General features: G+C 44.3%; 1 protein-coding gene across 8 annotated transcripts in view; it reads left to right on the forward strand.

Annotated features, from left to right (window-relative positions):
• Positions 1-13,838, forward strand: part of RIMBP2 (RIMS binding protein 2) — a 494,858-nt gene that overhangs the window by 337,458 nt on the left and 143,562 nt on the right. Inside the window, exon 1 of one of the 8 annotated variants that reach the window (XM_089775166.1) lies at positions 12,556-12,934. The exons of the other annotated variants lie outside the window; for them this stretch is intronic. The gene's annotated coding sequence lies outside the window, so the exon portion shown is untranslated. Of the gene's footprint in view, positions 1-12,555; positions 12,935-13,838 lie in introns of those variants that run through there. 8 annotated transcript variants of the gene reach the window in all.

Genomic DNA, 13,838 nt, shown 5'->3' on the forward strand with positions numbered 1-13,838 from the left:
ACAAGAAGTACCAGGAGAGATTGTTCCCAAAAATGGCTTGTTCCCAACCTGACAGGCTTGGTGCACAGAAAAACTGAGAAAGCTGCATCACCCTTTAGGATAGTTCTTTCTATTGGCAGCTCTACCTGGCTTGTTCTGTGAGGCAGAGTTACAGCCCCAGTTGGTATGGGGCAATGTGACTCCTCCCTCATGGAGGGACACTGAGGCTATGCCTGCACTAGGTGTTTTGTTGGAAGAGGCAATGAAAATGAATCGTGGATTAGCTTTTCTCGTGCTTCATTTGCTTAATCTAGTCCGATCGTTTTTGTGCAAGACGTTTTTGTGCAAAAACATGCAGTGTGGACAAGGATCCTTATGCCGCGATCTTGCGCAAAAGGGGTTTGTTACGCAAAATGGATATGTCCACACTGCATATTTTTGCGCAAAAACCTCTTGCTCAAAAATGGATAGGAATAGATTTTTGAAATGAAGCACGAGAAACCATTTGCATTGCCTCTTCTGACAAAACACATAGTGTAGACATAGCCTAAAGGAACTGTCCTTGCATTTCCCTGAGAGCAGGGCCTATAACTGCAAGTGGCTGTGTGGAATATGTAAGATGGGAAAAGAGGCACCTTGTGACTTCACAAAGAATACTCACAGTCTAGTCCCTAAACACATTTAAATTGATTAAAAATTATTACTTTAGATTGGGTTCTTACATTGGCTTAAAGAGCTAGTCGTACCCACAACTTATATCAAAGACTGAAACATAACATTAAAGACCAGGTGGAGATGCCTACCTTACTTGGGCCACGTTTCAAAATGTATGCTCAGGATTGAAATTCAGACCTAAAACTTGTACTATTCAATCTCAGAGCCAGTAATAAAGGTGAATGATTAGACTATAGAGGGTGGTTATGTATGTACTGTACTACTTCAGACATAACACACGGTCTCTAAACAGAACAGAAATTTTCTGCTCTTCTCAGCAGATTGGAAAGTAATTCAAGTAGTTCCTATATAAATCAGTAGCATAATAATATTTTGAGATGGAAAGAGGCCATATGAGTCTATCCACTCCATCTGTATAGTGTTTCTCTTTCATGATATTTTTCTTTTAAATGTCTTTCTAGCTTAGTTTCAGCTTCACCCTTTCCCCACCACTGTTGTTTAAAGAGCAGTTAAGTGTACCCTTCATAAGCCACTTGAAGATAAAGTTCCTTTCTCATGCAGTTTACATTGCACTTCAGACAAATGTAGCTTGTGGGCTTATACAGGGAATGCTTAAGAAGTTATTGAAGAAGGTTAGCTCTAATTATCTCTATAATAGCAGTAGCTGCATAAATTATATCTACAAAGATCATCTGTCTTGGAAGATCTTGGTTTTTTAATAACCACTTCATACACAATTGACTTTATCTGAGACAGAAATGTGACTGAAGGAATAGATGATAATGAAGCAGGGGTGGTCAAAGAATGGCCATCAGGCAAAATCTGGCCCACCCAGCATTTCTATCTGACCAGTCCAGCTGATGAGCAGTGTGTGCCTATTTTACAGCTAGCACTATGTGTTCAGCTGCCCCTTTCTCCACACTGCTATGTCCTACTGCCAAGCTGCTTTGAGGACCCTCCTACTAGCTGTGTAGATCAAGGGGAGAGGAAGGGAAAAGAGGGCAGTTCTGAAGTCAGGATGTTCCCCATACTCTTGTATCCCATACCTGCAGAGTAGGGACAGGAGGGGGATACACAGTGGAACTGCTCTTGTCTGAAGTATGGAAAGGAGTGACTGCTGAGAGCCTCTCTCCAATTTCTCTTCCTCCACATATACTCCATCTCTGCAGAGCAGGGGGACAGAAATCACAGAGTAGAAGAGGTTTCAATGCCGTAAAGAGATAGCGTGTGGCATCTCTCAAAAACTTACTGAGCAACAGCCAGCACACACACTCTGTGTCACACACCCACATACACAGTCTGTGCCACACCCAATAGTGAAAGTAATTTAACCTATTGCATCCTGTGTCCATGCCAGCTCTTTAAATAGCTCCCTGCTGGCTTTTGCTAGAGTTCCACCAGCCAGGGCAAAAGTAAGACCTTTAGAGGCCCTAAGCACTGAAAAGATTATGGTCCCCCCCCCCCCCATATGTAATTCAAAATAAAAACAATACCGTAAAATCAAATTTTTTTTAATTTTTTTTTTGGTGCCCCTGCTTTGCTGGTGCCTAAGCACGTGCTAAGTCTGCCTATTGGGTAATTCAGCCCTGCACCAGCTCTTGCCGAAGCTGTGCACACTGGCTTAGCTTCACCTCTGGCCATACCCTGTCTTTGAGCCACACACACACACAATCACTGTCACACAGACACACACACACCGTTACAATCTGTGTGCCTCACACACACACACAATCTGAGTTACAAAGTCTCTGTCCCTCACACACAGAGTGTCTCTCTCTCATATATACACACAAATTTTCTCTCTTTCTCTAGCCTCCAGCCCTGCTCCTTTCACTTGAGACTCTGTCTTTTCCAGGAGCCCAGAACTGGCCCTTGATGATTTACCAAAATTCATGGAATGCCCCCCCCCCCAGTCAAAATTATTGCCCATCCCTGTAACACTAGTCAAATGGAGAACACATTCCAAAATTAGGAGGCTCAGATTATTTGTGGTTCTATACTTGAGGCCCTGACCTAAAGGTGCAATTACCTGCAGAGGGAAGCCCTTGTAGTGAGTTGTTTTAAACTATGGGTGGCAAACAAGTACAAATACCCATACAGGAGATCCTTGGGGCTGGTCTCAGATACACCCAGGACTTTCAAAAGTCTCTAGGGCCCTGTCCTGCAAAACTTCCCATTGACTTCAATGGGGGCAGGAGCAGGCCCTCAAAATACTTGCACTGAATTGCGAGTCTAAGAGTTGTGATGTCAAAGGCCAAGACTGAAACCCCCTCATCAAAACAAACTGTTGTGGCAGCTTCTCCACTGGGGTATGTTGTCAAAGCTCCAAGACCATTTACAGCAACTGAGGAGTAATGATAGTTTAGGTCACCTGAGGGAATATCCTCATAGTTAAGTCAGTGGAGCTATTACAGTTTATATGAGTGTGTGTGGTGGGGTGGATGATAATATGGAATACTGAGAAAGCTTTAAGCATGTATGGAACCAGTTCTGCTTTCTGAGTCATGCTTGGCAATTGGCTTACTGATAACTGAGTGAATTTCGTTATCAGGACTCTTAATTACAGATGCATAGAGATGGTTTTGTTCTGGTCCTTCTGCAAAGTTTGCATGGAGATAATTGGTATTTGGATATTAAAAAAAATCACAATGGTCTGAGTGGAATATTTTTCTAGACTCCCATGAGCATCTTACTTTTTCAAATTTGACAAGGTAAAAATAAATAATTGGAGGGTATATTGTAGATTTTTAGGAAAAAATATGAAATAGAAAAATGTAAAGTATAATGAAAAGTAAAGTAACATTAGAGATTAAAACCAGCCATGAAATATGTAGTGGTCCATGCATAGGGCTGGGAACTAGGAATTCTGAATAGTATCCTTAGATTTGTTCTGTGGACTTAGGCAAATCATGTAACTATCTGTGCCTCATTTTCACTAATAGCCAAAGAGACTTGAGTATGGATTAATTTGTCTAGTTTTTTTTTAAATGTAAAACTCTATACAGCTGCTAAATATAAGATGAAGACTTAACAATTATATAGATTTGGCCTCAAAGAGAGAGAATGCACATAAAATAAAGTCTTTATAGTCACACACTAATCACAATAAGAACCATTTCCATTTCTTTTTGTACAGGTTTTATTTTTGCTCATTAAAACTTAATTTTGAAAAACAGGACCAACATTTCAACATCAATTCTATGAATGCAAATGAGGATATATGCATATAACAAGAGCAGTTTTGTGTGAAAAAAGGCCGGAGTTGTAGGGGAATTTATTAACAAGTTTGTGCATGGCTTAAAGTCTGAGAAATCATTCCTATGCAGAGGAATGCACCATCACAAAGACTGCAACACTGATGAGGTGGCATTTAAATTGAGCATAGTTCTTGCACTGGCCCTCTGCAGAGACAAGTTCCTTCACTTTGCATATATGCAGTCTTTGCATACTTAAAGCATGTGCAGTTTATGTAGGCTGTGATTTGGTTGCATGCTGATATGCATATAAAAAGGTTTTCATGTACATATACTTGTATACAAATAATTATCAATGGAAAATGTAACCTCTTCCTTTTATGAGATGATGTTTTCTCAAAGGCTGTGTCCAGACTCAGGGGTTTTTTCGGGAAAAGTAGCCTTTTTCCGAAAAAACTTCACCTGCGTCTAGACTGCAGCCGCATTCTTTCGAAATTAAATCGAAAGAACGCGGCTTTTCTTTCGACGGCGGTAAACCTCATTTCACAAGGAAGAACGCCTTCTTTCGAAAGTGCTTCTTTCGAAAGAAGGCGTTCTTGAATGTAAATAGGGCTTCTTCGAAAGAGAGCATCCAGACTCACTGGGTGCTTTCTTTCGAAAAAGCGGCTTGCTCTTTCGAAAGTTCCGCGTGAAGTCTAGACGCTCTCTTTCGAAAGAGGATCTTTCGAAAGTATCTTTCGAAAGAGCCTTGCAGTCTAGACATAGCCAAAGAGACATGGGTAGTATGAGAAATTAGCTGGTTCACTAACATTGAGGATTAAAGCAGAGAGTTTTAGGGTACTTTTCTCTGTAACAGGTAAATTAGTCTGATCTCAGCAGTTTTGGCAGAATAAGCTACAGATCCACAGAGAACAGTTATCAGTGTAGTAAACTGTATTTGGCACTGGGAGAAAAGTTCTTTCACTGCTTGGCTAAATGAGCTCCTTACCAACGAAATAAACTGTTGTATTTTTCTAGTAACTTGATAGTCTTTTGATTTTACATTTTCACATTGACAGTGTAAAAACATTTATTTGGAGAAATATTTTTAGGAAAAATATGAAATAGAAAAATTTTAAAAGTAATGAAAAATAAAGTAACAGTAGACAGAAAAAACAGCCATGCGACATAAATATGTAGTGGTCTAAGCACAGAGCTGAGAATGAGGAGTATGAAAAACTGAAGGATTTTCATTCATTATCTAGGGTTTCACAACTGATCCAAGAAACAGAATATTTGATGTATGTTATTATATATGGAATGAAAAGCTTTGTAGATGACACACTGATTTATGTGCATTTAACGCAGAGTCATCTGAGAGCAAAATGTTCCCAGAGTTTCTCTCATGAAATCATGACTGTTTGCTCTGGATCTATCTAGGTCAACTATCTTTGCCTCTGGGGGCTTTGATAGATGTGCTCAATCTGTAATTCAATTTCATGCATATTCCATATGCTCTTAAACAAGCAGCTTGTTGGGGCGATCATTAAAATCACTATTTAGTGCATTTTTTGTATAAACAAAAATAAGTGAGTAATAGACTCCTTGAACACCCTGCTGCTGTTCTGGGTATACAGGCAGTCCCCGAGTTACGCGGATCCGACTTATGTCGGATCCACAGTTACAAACGGGGCCGTTCCTCTCCCTGGTCTCCAGCAGACCAGGGAGAGGAAGCAAAGCGGCGGAACACGCGGGCAGCGGACAGCCCAGACGCGTCTGGGCTGTCAGCTGGCTGCGTGCTCCGCGGCTTTCCTCTGCTCTGCTCCCCCTCCCTCTGGTCTGTAGACTAGGGGGAGGGGGAGCAGAGCAGAGCAGAGCAAAGCGGCGGAACACGCGGCCAGCTGACAGACTGGGCTGACGCGTCTGGGCTGTCAGCTGGCCGCGTGTTCTGCCGCTTTGCTCTGCTCTGCTCTGCTCCCCCTCCCCCTGGTCTACAGACCAGGGGGAGGGGGAGCAGAGCAGAGGAAAGCCGCTGAGCACGCAGCCAGCTGACAGCCCAGACGCGTCTGGGCTGTCCGCTGCCCGCGTGTTCCGCCGCTTTGCTTCCTCTCCCTGGTCTGCTGGAGACCAGGGAGAGGAACGGCCCCGTTTGTAACTGTGGATCCGACGTAAGTCGGATCCGCGTAACTCGGGGACTGCCTGTATACCCAGAACAGCAGCAGGGTGTTCAAGGAGTCTATTACTCACTTATTTTTGTTTATACAAAAAATGCACTAAATAGTGATTTTAATGATCGCCCCAACAAGCTGCTTGTCTGGGCTGTCAGCTGGCCGCGTGTTCCGCTGCTTTGCTCTGCTCTGCTCTGCTCCCCCTCCCCCTGGTCTGCAGACCAGGGGGACGGGGAGCAAAGCAGAGCAAAGCCACGGAGCCCGAGGGCAGCAGGATAGCCACAGCGCGTCTGGGCTGTCCCCCTGCCCCCGTGCTCCGCGGCTTTGCTCCGGACGCCTGTGGTACAGCAGCTGAGGCACTGCCGGTTGGTCCCATAGCGCCCTCTGGGCGCCACTGCACCAACCCAGCAGCACCCCAGCTGCTCTACCCCAGGTGTCTCCAAGTCAGCAGCTGCTGAAAATGACCAGTGGCTGACTACAGGAAGCCCCTGCCCCGGGCTTCCTGGAATCAGCCGCTGATCAGTTTCAGCAGCAGCTGACTTGGGGATGCCTGGGGTTCTTAAGTTGAATCTGTATGTAAGTCAGAACTGGCGTCCAGATTCAGCCACTGTTGAAACTGATCAGTTTCAGCAGCGGCTAAATCTGGACGCCAGTTCCGACTTACATACAGATTCAACTTAAGAACAAACCTACAGTCCCTATCTTGTACGTAACCCGGGGACTGCCTTTATAAGAAATCATACATAGCACAGTTGTCAGTATGATTTAATGCAAAATCTTCAAGAGGAGAAAGTCCTGGTCAGAATATGCTATGGAAGTACAATTTGTTTGTTTGTTTATTATGGAGACTTGTTTCTTCCATTTTGTCCCAAGGTGCAGAGTTTATTAAAACCTGAATCCCTAGAGGAGGAAGTTTAGATACAGATTATTAGGACCATATGGATAATCATTAAACTTAGTGTTTTTGTAAGGCTTTGATATCTTGAGTGAGAGATTCTCTCTTTCTCTCTGACAAGCACACAAAACATCTTCATTTTCCACACATCTCTAATACAAATCTTCCCAAGATACATTGTCAGAAGACCTCTGGGATGTACTATCTGGTTCCATGGCTCTTCATTTCCCATGTGAAAAAAAAATCCATTGCAGAAACATACAATGTTCACCCAACACTTCAAGGAATTATTGTAAAATCCAGATAATTATTACTAGTAGACATAATTGAAGATCTTTTGGTAAATGGATACACCATATTACCATGTAATGCCTTAAAGTCTAATTGGAATATTTTTCAGCCACAGTGTAGAATCAGATTTAATATTAAGGAAAAAGATCAATTTGAGAATACACAAAGGCCCACTCCAGCAAGTAGCACTTCTAAATTAAATGCCTTAAATCAGGACATTAGGTCTGATGTTTCCCTTTTACACTGGTATAAATGAGTTGTGAGAATAGAATTTGACTTGACTTTGTATTTTCAAATATAATTCTGATAGGTTAGATCTCTTAATTATGATATAGATGTATCATACTGGATATGATTGATTATAAATAAGCATATTGAGAAAATAGTAAATAAAGTATACACATATAAACAATAGTAATCATAACAAGCTTTTATATCATGTTTTTCATCCTTTTCATCCTCCAAGCACTTTACAACGGAAGTTATCCCTATTTTATAGATTGGAAAATGGAGGTGAAGTAACTTAACCACAGTCATCTAGCAAGCCAGGGGTAGAACTGGGAATAGAACCCAGGGCAGTTGAGTTTAGGTCTAGTGATCATGCCGCTAAGCCATACCAACGAGTGAGGCAGATATTTAATAACTCAGAATGCTGGATTAATTATGAATTAATCTGACCTGTCAGTTTGTTGTCAGTAATAGATATGAGGCCTGTGTATACTTTGGGTTGACAGGCTATAACTAAAGGCTTGTCTACACAGGAAAGCTTTTGTGAACTAAATTAGCATGTACATTTAAAGCTCAATGGCTATTCCATACTTGCAGCCTAATGTACTTCCAAAGTGGATTATGCCATACGGCTCAAAGGCATCCTTAGCTCAGAACAACATCATCTGTTTGGGAACTCATGTGGAATAGCTGTTCTGGGTTATTTCTCCCTGAAGACAAGCCCAGTATCTTAAAACCAAAACTGAATAGGCCCTAAAATTGTCTTTTCTGTAGCAATGGGTTGCCATTTCTTTGTCATCTTCTAACTTTACTACAGGAAGTTCCTATTTTAACAAAATCATGTGTTTCTCAGAAAGACCTGCAGTCCTTCTATAAATTATCTACAATGATGAGCAAAGATTAGAATTCTGAATCTTTAGAACCAAATGGACAGATTTACAACATTTTGCCCTCCTACTAACAGATTTCTCATAGTTGTTGGCCACATTATCCTGATTGTCTATGTAGAGCAGCCACCAGACACAACCTTCTTTAATATTGCTTTCATTTATTTTTATAAAGAATCTGCTGTTCCTTTCCATGTGTCAGTAGGCAGATGTTCTCCTCCTTTTAGGAGACCAGTCTTAAGATTTGCAAACCTAGTTGTGATGAAACACTCAAGGTGCATCTACATAGCACTGCTTAACTGGAAATAAGCTCAGCAATTTGAGCAACATCAGTTACATAGCTTATTTTGAAACACTTTATTGTGAAATTGGGAGTGTATACACAGCATTTATTTCAAAATAGAGCACTCTTCCTCCGACTTCCCTTATTCCTCATACAATGAGGGTTACGGGAATTGGAGGGAGTAGTCCCTCAGCTTGACACTATTTCGACATTAATCTGAAACAACTGCCTGCTGTGTAGACGCGGATTAAGTTATTTCAAAACAACGCTAGTTATTTTGACATAATGTTGCTGTTTAGATGTACCCTAAGAGTTGTATCATGATGATTCATGCATGTATGCTGTGTCAGTGTCACCAAACTCCTCCTGCCATTCTGTGTTCCTGCTTCCCTCCAGTATATAAAACCATGTTTCCCAGGTCCTTCAAATATTTCCTCCCATCTAACTATAATTAACGTTCACTTTTGTTACCAGAGTTAGATTCTTATCTATAAGAAATCATACATATCACATTTCTTACATGGTTGGAATGTGCCTCTCCTGTGAATCACCTTTCATGTCCCCTTCATTCCATATGGACCGCAGCTGAGAACATATAATAGCATGAATAAATCAAAATAAAATTGCTTAGCCTTAAAGAATGGTGTGTTTCCCTATTCCTTGTATGTCTACACTACAGCGTTAATTCGAAATACCTTATTTCGAAATAGTTAATTCAAAATAAGTTCTTTCAAAATAACGCGTCTACACACAAAATGCATTTCGAAATAGCCTTTTTCTATTTTGAAATAGCGCGTCCACACTGAGTGAACACTGATTCGGATTTAAGGCCAGCCGGAACCAGGTCAGTCAAGGCATCAGGTCAGGAGTATCTGTATGTGGCTGTTGCATGAGGCTATCTGAGGCCTGTGCTTAAAGGGACACCCCGCCCTTCCTGGGCAGCTGGTTCTCAGGTGTCCCTGCTTGCTTGCCTGCCTCAATGAGGGACAGCAAAGCATTTGTGTCTCGGAGTGCTCTGGTTGCCCTCACTCGGGACACCACAGCACTCTACAACTTGGAGCCAGAGTTGCATCTCATGGACGCGTTGCTATCAGCCTGGCTGCACTTGCTGCAGGCTGCCATCCAGGACGCCCATTGGGGGGCTGTCAGTATCCAGGAGGCCCTGCGGGAGAGCTTCCACCCTGAGGAGCACTCAGGGTCTCTCTGGTCTGCACCACTGGGGGCTTGTACCTCATTCCTCCTTCATGTCCTTATATGTACCCCTCCCTAGCCCCCCTTCCTGATGTCAAATAAAATACACATTTTCAAAAATGTAAATTCTCTTTATTTAACACAACTTGGGTGGGGGGATGAAACTATGGGGAGACTGGGGAAAGGAGCCGGGAGAGAAGAGGAGAGAGAGTGAGAGAGGGGAGGGGAGAAAACGGAGAAGAGAGCTGGAAGGGAGAAGCAACGGGAAGAAGGAGGAGGGGAAGCTAAAGACTCAGGGGTAAGGGTCTCGCTGGACCAACTGTCTCCCAGCACAGTAGGTGTGGGGGCCTCGGCTTCTCTGGGGGGATGGGGAGGAGGGTGTGGAGGTTGAGATGGAGGTTGAGGAGGGTGTGGAGGTTGAGGAGGGAGAGGCAGGAGGGGAAAAGAGTGGGAGCAGGAGCTGGAGAGGCAGCAGGTGCTGGAGCGGCATGAGGCGGTACACTCTGCACCAGGGTCTGCAGGTGTTCGCAGATGGCATGACCCTGGGCAAGCAGCTCCCACCGGAACTCCTGGTCATCCTGCACCCAGTGCTCTGAGGTGCGGTGCAGGGCTTGCATGGGCCCCAGGTGCTGCTGTTGGTACCCCTGAAGTGTTAGGGTGGCCCTGCTGAGACCTCGGGTGTGGGAGGATGTCCTGGGTGGGGTGGTGCAGCTGTGGAGAAAGAAAAGAAGTGGTCAGTTCTCCCTGGGGACACAATGGGTGAAGCCCAGCCCCCCTTTGTGAGGTGAGAATGACTGTGCCCTGTACCGTCACAGCCGCTGTGCTTGCACAGAGGCCATGGGTGGAATGTCCGGCTATCCCCGGGAGTGGAAGCTGCCCCGAGACCGCACCTATGCCCCTGTGCTGTGTATAGTGTGGCCAAGGTGAGGGGGAGATGTCTCCTGCCACTGTGTAGAGGGGGCTTGTGAAGGGAGGGCGTCCTGCTGTGTCCCACCCCGGGGTCAGGAGCATTTCAGGTCTCTTCACACACGTGTTTGGCTATTGGGCCACAGCCCCTGTGTGGCAGGCAGCTGGAGCCACCTGCCCAGGGGTGGAACTGCATGTGCTTGCACGTGCATAGGTTGCTGCGTGATCCATGGAAAGCAAGGCTCATGTGCACGGATCCTGGTCTCCCTCCCCGTGCCCATCCCCGTCTTCCCCCAGGAAAGGGACATTGATGGCACTCACCTGGTGTGGCCTCCCCAGACGACTCTGGTGACTCCACTGCTGGGAGAGCTCGGGGGCCCTGTCAGCATGGCACCCTCCGTGGCAGCTCCTGCGGCTCCACCTCTGCACCCTGGTCAGGGCTCTCTGTTCCCGGGTCGGTGCCCTCTGGGGTGGCACGGACCATCCCACCCCCCATGATGCAGTCCAGGGCGTCAAAATAGGGGCAGATGTCTGCCCCTGTTGAGGAGCTGCCCTGAGTGGCGCTGGCATATGCCTGTCGCAGCTCCTTAATCTTCATGCTCTTGGGTGCGCATGTGGCCTTTGGTGACCATGGTGGCAGCTATGCGGCTGTACACGGTGGTGTTCCTCCATCTAGTGAAGAGATAATGGACATTGGAGGCCTCTCCCCAAACCTCAATGAGGTCCATGATCTCCCCACTAGTCCAGGAGAGTGCCCACCGTCTCTGGCCCCTGGCTGGCTCCTGGGAGCTGGGGGACTGGGCACGGGACAGCTGGCTGGCACTGGCTGCCCGGCTCATACTGGGGCCACTGGGTGAGGGTCAGTGACTGCTGGCTCTGTGCTGGCAGGCCTGTAGCAGGCCATGTACTATGGCCAGAGTCTACCCCTTTACGGGCTCCGGGGAGGGGAGGGGAGGAGAGGAGTTTTCCTGGTTTGGCCCAGAGTGGCCACCAGGGGAAACTGGGAAGGGCTGGAGGCCCCCTAATTCGAAATAAGCATCTACACAGCGCGTATTTCGAATTAGCTATTTCAAATTTGGTGTTATTCCTCGTAGAATGAGGTTTACCAAATTTAAAATAAGTGCCCCGCTATTTCGATTTTATTTCAAAATAGCAGTTTGCCTGTGTAGACATTAGGAAAGTTAATTTGAAATAATGGCTATTATTTTGAATTAACTTTGATGTGTAGAGATACCCTGTGTGTTTTCCCAATTTTTTCTGCCTTCTCTGACTGTTCTTTTGCTTTCATTCTCTCTTTTATCTCAATGCCATTCCTTGTATTTCTTTGTTCTGCCCCAACCTTTTGTCATTGTATTTCCACTTCTGCTTTATTTTTCCAATTCTCTTTCCTCTGTTTCCTCCATTTCCCCCATACCATATCTCCCAGTTCTTTATTTTTACCTTTACTTCAGATTTACCTACAACCTGCCCCAAGTCTTTTTCTCTCTTTGGTCTCCCCTCATGTCCTTCCCACTAAAGACATTCTGACTAAATCTTCTTTCTGTACTCTCAGACACCATTTATCATGATGTCTTTTCCAAAATTCCTACTCATAATAGCTTTTTCCCCATGTGTTGAGGGACAAGCCCCCTCAATCTTGAAGTCCTCAAAATCTAGGGTAGTAGGGCTTCCTTTTCTCAGGGCCAACCTGTCTCATAGACTCAGTTTGTAGTTAATGTTACTTTATCAGGGTATATACTGCCTTCTGGCCTAATTGAAAACACAGCCCCCTCTATCAGGGAATACATAGCCCTGCAGGACTAGTCCCAAAGTACAGTTCCCATTATCAGGGTATATACGGCCTTCCAGCCTAATCACAAACACACTCCCCTCTCTCTGAGTCACTATGTCCTAGAGGCCTAGTCCACGGGTAAGCCTCCCAAAGTACCAGGGAGCGGTGATAGGGTTGCCAGGTGTCTGGTTTTGAACCGCACAGTCCAGTATTTGAGCTTTCTGTTTGGGAAACAAATTGAGAAAATATAAATGTCCGGTATTTTCTAAATAAGATGGAATGTCGATTGTGATGTCATGTCAAGTGTGTCCAGTATTTGTTGTAACCATCTGGCAACCCTAGGTGTGGTGGCTGCTGCTGCTGCTGCAGGGGCTTTTTCAGGAGCTCTGGCTTGAACTCCTTCCCCTCCTGAGGACAGCCCCGACTGATTGGCTCCCTGGGCTTTATACCCTGACTTCCCTAGGAGCATGCCCAGCAGGACTGCGGGGTGAGGCATTTTCCGTTACCTGGGCCAGGGCTACTCCCTGCTCCTTAGTGCAGGGTAGATGCACCCCTTTCCTCACATCTCCTAAACCTTTAAGCATCCATCCATACTTTCTCCTTCTCTCCCTCCTCTGATATCTGTCTCTCTCTTTTCATCCTTAGACATTCCTCAAGTTTTGGTTCTTTTTTTTTTAAATCTTTATCTGATGTGTGTTTTTAAATGTCCTTGGCATAGTCTTTATTCAAACCCAGTATTTTTAGTTATCACAATTAAATAATTACTTTTTTCATGCTAAAGTGTAAATCCCTTTTTGTAGCTTGCTCAAAACTTTTGTTGTTCATCCATCCTTAGAGAATTAACTGAGAATCACAGACAATAACACACTTGCATTGTTGATGGCAATATTTCATCACCTCCCTTTTCCCACCATGTTATTTATTTACAATGTACATCAAAAGATATGATGCATGAAAGACAATGCCAAATATGCAGGAAGTTAATAGCTTCTGGATATCCACTGAAATAGTTTTGAATGGAAAGGGAAAATAAAATATACCTAAAGAAAAAAATTCCCTGAGGATGATGATAGTTGTATTAGTTATCCTGGAAGACAAATATTTGTTCTTTCTCTTTTCCAGTCCATTGCACTCCAAAAATCCCTCTGAAAAGACAAATAGCAGGATTATACAGAAAAGTTTAAATTCTATCTATTTGAATCATTGTGAAATTCATAAGTTAACAAACCAAAGCCAGACGGTAAATTGGAAAGGTGAAAGAAGCCTCCCAAATATGGTTTTCCAGGATTTTCTCTGAACAGATATGCCCATAGGTGGTTGTTTAATGGTTTTGGATTTTAAAAAATGCATCTTTACTAAGCAAACTGAGAACTTACCACCCCGATAGCTGT

Source organism: Pelodiscus sinensis, chromosome Z (assembly GCF_052426305.1).
Source record: "Pelodiscus sinensis isolate ZL-2025 chromosome Z, ASM5242630v1, whole genome shotgun sequence".
NCBI classification, from domain to species: domain Eukaryota; kingdom Metazoa; phylum Chordata; order Testudines; family Trionychidae; genus Pelodiscus; species Pelodiscus sinensis.